Genomic DNA, 5,121 nt, shown 5'->3' with positions numbered 1-5,121 from the left:
CGTGCTATGGATTTATTTTTCTCTATTTAGTATACTCACTCTCTTTCTCGCTCTCTCTTTTTCTCAATCCTCCCGCCCACTGGCGCTGAGAGGGTCTATGTCCCCCAGGGTACTGCCAGAACGTACCCTGGGTACGGTCCGGTATACCGGAACGAACCCTGGTACTATCTAATATGCCGGACCGCGTACCTCGCCTACTCCACTAACGAGTCTAGGGAGTCGCCTACGCCTACTCCCTACCCTAACCCTAACCATATCAAATAGTTACCAGGGTAGGCCCTACGTTCCGGCAGTACCCTGGGGGACATAGACCCTATGAGCCCCACTGGCCTCCCTACTCCCACTCCTTCCCCTCCCGCTCTCCGCCCGTCTCCCGCCCCATCCTAGCTCTCCCGTCTCCCGCCCCACCCTTTTCCAGCCCCCTCCCCTTCTCCCGCCTCCCCCCTCAAGAAGGGGTCGCCGAACAAGCTGCACTGGGCCGAGAAACACGACTGCGCCTTTAACGAGATCAAAGCCATGCTCGGCACGCCACCAGTATTGAAGTTACCACGCTTCGAATGAAGAGTGTGGTAGGAACGCGTTAGATGTGGACCTCGGTGCGGTCTTGCTGCAAATTAAGCCACGCAGGGGTATTGCATCCCGTGGAATATGCTAGCATAAAGCTAACCGCAGCCGAAGCAAGATACGCAGTGGTGGAGCGCGAATGCCTAGCTATCGTGTGGGCCGTGGGTAAATTCCAGACCTACCTCTATGGGCGAAAGTTCATCCTGCAAACCGACCACCATCCCCTCTCTTACCTGGGGTTAGACAAGTTGACCAACCCCAAACTAATGCGTTGGTCGCTCGCGCTGCAGCCGTACAGGTTACAAATACAAGCGATACCTGGGGCTGACTTTTTGAGCGTGTCATATTATATAGTGCTACCCAAACGCATACGCATGTGCAGACGTAAACATTCAACAGAACCATGATTATATTCTGCATCCCGTGTTTGGATTACTGTACTGTACTGTGATTTGTTGTTGTTGTGATTAGGATTAGGGTTAGGGTTGGAAGATACATAGGTAGCGTCATGTCATAGGTAGCATGGTTTCACGGGCGTGTGTATTATATTCTGCACCCAGGATGCACAATATAATGGGGATGCACTCGCTCACGCTACACCGGCACGTAACCGGCGGCACTGCCAAGACGCACGCGTGAGAGGGGCCCTCCGGCTAACCCGTGCCTGTCGGTTGTAAGTGGTGCCATACGGACTTTTCGTACGGCAGGGACGACACACGTCCTCTCTTCGTACGGCAGGGACGACACACGTCCTCTCTTCGTACGGCAGGGACGACACACGTCCTCTCTTCGTACGGCAGGGACGACACACGTCCTGGTTTGCGCACCGCGTTTCTACACGATCATATCGGCAAAATATCCGACGTTTCCTACGTTCAGGCTCTGACTGTCAGGGCACGCTCAGCGTGCTAGCTAAGTTCGTGACCTCGCCACGTAGCTCCGAAGCCAGTTCGTGCAATCCGGCTAACCATGACAATACGTCCCCTTTTGAGGAAGTGGTGGCGTATGGCACCACTTACAACCGACAGGCACGGGTTAGCCGGAGGGCCCCTCTCACGCGTGCGTCTTGGCAGTGCCGCCGGTTACGTGCCGGTGTAGCGTGAGCGAGTGCATCCCCATTATATTGTGCATCCTGGGTGCAGAATATAATACACACGCCCGTGAAACCATGCTACATATGATATGACGCTACCTATGTATCTTCCAACCCTAACCCTAATCCTAATCACAACAACAACAAATCACAGTACAGTACAGTAATCCAAACACGGGATGCAGAATATAATCATGGTTCTGTTGAATGTTTACGTCTGCACATGCGTATGCGTTTGGGTAGCACTATATAATATGACACGCTCAAAAAGTCAGCCCCAGGTATCGCTTGTATTTGGAACCTGTACGGCTGCAGCGCGAGCGACCAACGCATTAGTTTGGGGTTGGTCAACTTGTCTAACCCCAGGTAAGAGAGGGGATGGTGGTCGGTTTGCAGGATGAACTTTCGCCCATAGAGGTAGGTCTGGAATTTACCCACGGCCCACACGATAGCTAGGCATTCGCGCTCCACCACTGCGTATCTTGCTTCGGCTGCGGTTAGCTTTATGCTAGCATATTCCACGGGATGCAATACCCCTGCGTGGCTTAATTTGCAGCAAGACCGCACCGACGTCCACATCTAACGCGTTCCTACCACACTCTTCATTCGAAGCGTGGTAACTTCAATACTGGTGGCGTGCCGAGCATGGCTTTGATCTCGTTAAAGGCGCAGTCGTGTTTCTCGGCCCAGTGCAGCTTGTTCGGCGACCCCTTCTTGAGGGGGGAGGCGGGAGAAGGGGAGGGGGCTGGAGATGGGAGAGCTAGGATGGGGCGGGAGACGGGCGGAGAGCGGGAGGGGAAGGAGTGGGAGTAGGGAGGCCAGTGGGGCTCATAGGGTCTATGTCCCCCAGGGTACTGCCGGAACGTAGGGCCTACCCTGGTAACTATTTGATATGGTTAGGGTTAGGGTTAGGGAGTAGGCCTCGTTAGTGGAGTAGGCGAGGTACGGTCGGGCATATTAGATTAGTACAGGGTTCTTCCGGTATACGCGGACCGTACCCAGGGTAACGTTCTGGCAGTACCTGGGGGAGCAAATAGACCCGTCTCAGCGCAGCGGGAGGATTGAGAAAAAGAGAGAGCGAGAAAGAGAGTGAGTATACTAAATAGAGAAAAATAAATCCATAGCACGAGAAAGAGAGTGAGTATACTAAATAGAGAAAAATAAATCCATAGCACGAGAAAGAGAGTGAGTATACTAAATAGAGAAAAATAAATCCATAGCACGAGAAATAAATACATGAGAAAATACATTGTACAGGATAAATACATTTATCACGCAAACTGGTGTGCATACACGCGCAGTTCGCGCGCAGAGGGTATATCATTGTTACGTCAAATATGACGTCCTCGCGCCATCTATCGGTAGAAATAATTCATATGCGCACATTGTATGTTATGTGTAACCGTAAAATGCATTATTAAAGGTATTATAATACTCTAGTCTAAAACGTATTTAACGTAGAATGCAATTAGTATAATTACAGTACCTATACAGAACAACATTTACTGGATAAGATTGGTAAAGGTTTGGCCGTGAAATTCCCATCCTACACTTCGATGTAGGTATTTCCTGAGAACAATATATACAATGTATATATTGTTCTCAGGGTATTTCAATAATGTAGCAGCGACCAAAGATCGTATAGTGCCGAAGGATCGTAAGCCAAAGATCGAAGGCCAAAGATCGTATAGTGCCTTTAGCGCTCTACGATCTTTGGCAGCGACTATGATCAAATATGACATCCTCGCGCCATCTATCGGTAGAAATAATTCATATGCGAACTTCTAGAAGAAAATTGATGATGGACATGTCATAAGCTTTCGATACGATAGACAGGGCAACCATAATGCGGGATCCAGAGAGACCGGGTACAAGATTGCGTTCGCAAAAGATGCGTTGTTCCACGACCGTCGAGAGTGGTCAAGCCGCGCACTTCCGCGGGACCTGGGCGCACGCGACCGCGGGGTGTACCACGTACCATTTGGCGCTGCCCGCTATACGGATTCGCGCGCTGAAGGAAGGTTCCATATGATCAAAATGCTATTGGAAGATGTGAGACTTCAAGTTAGGGTAGGTGATACGTTGGGAGATCCTTTCCTCACCAAAATGGGAGGACCGCAGGGCGACTGTTTCAGCCCAGTCATATTTATATAGTACTTAGCACGCTGTCTGACACCAAACTAGAACTGAGAGACCACCAATACCCATCATCAACACCTGACACTATTCCATCACACCTTTGCGACCATAATTATGGAAAAATAAAGAACAACCTCAACGTAACCATCACACCACAGTATGCGGTTGATATAGGCTGGATCATCATAGGACCGTATCATTTTGCACAATACTACAAAGAAACTATACCACCACAGCTCAACAGCAGAAATCTTTCCTGTAACTCAGACAAAACCGAGGAGTATACAGTTAAAAGAGGGGGAAGCAATAACTGGAAAAAATGTAAATACCTGGGCAGTCGTCTTGAAACTGAGGAAGACCTCATTGAAAGAAAACAAAAAGCTATATTAGCAATGAATGTTTGGGACAATATATGGCGTCACCATCGTATACCTATCACAAAGAAGTACCATCTCTTCACAGCACTCATAGAGCCTGTATTCCTCTACAACTCCAAATTATGGTCAATATAACTAAAGATCTTGCTGGTAGAATTGACTCTTTCCAACGCCGCCTTCTAAAGAGGGCCATAAATATCAGATACCCTCAGAAAATTAGTTCCGTCGCCCTGAAAGAACTACTCAAATTTACCGAATGGAGCGAAATCATCAAAACACGGTCAGCCAGTCGGTCGACCAATTACTACCTGCCTGAGATTGATGAGGCAGCAGCTGGCAGATGAACATCAACTGGGGCTGAAGGGGTCGTTGTCGTATCAGGTACTACAGATATGTACCCGAGGTACGTAGTATCATAGATATAGAAGAAGTATATATCTTCTATATCTATGGTATGCCTTCTTCTATATCTATGGTAGTATACACAAGTGTACCAGACCTGTATCTTCTCAGCGTATATGTACCCTGTGTTTACGCATGGTTTACGTAAACGTACCTGCCCCTGAGATGGAGATCGAATGAAGACGGTCATGGAGGAGGAGTAGGGGGCAGGAGGAGGAGGAGGGGGAGGAGGAGGAGCGGAGAAGGTGATGGAGATCGAATGAAGACGGTCATGGAGGAGGAGTAGGGGGCAGGAGGAGGAGGAGAAGTAGGAGGAGGGGAGAAGGTGATGGAGTAGGGGGAGGAGGAGGAGGAGCGGAGAAGGTGATGGAGATCGAATGAAGACGGTCATTGAGGAGGAGTAGGGGGCAGGAGGAGGAGGAGGAGGAGGAGGAGGGGAGGAGGTGATGGAGTAGGGGGAGGAGGAGGAGTAGGGGGCAGGAGGAGGAGGAGGAGGAGGAGGAGGGGAGGAGGTGATGGAGTAGGGGGAGGAGGAGGAGTAGGGGG

The sequence above is a fragment of the Priapulus caudatus genome, unplaced genomic scaffold (genome assembly GCF_000485595.1).
Source record: "Priapulus caudatus unplaced genomic scaffold, Priapulus_caudatus-5.0.1 Scaffold1384, whole genome shotgun sequence".
NCBI classification, from domain to species: Eukaryota; Metazoa; Priapulida; class Priapulimorpha; order Priapulimorphida; family Priapulidae; genus Priapulus; species Priapulus caudatus.
Note: the sequence above shows the minus strand (reverse complement) of the source record.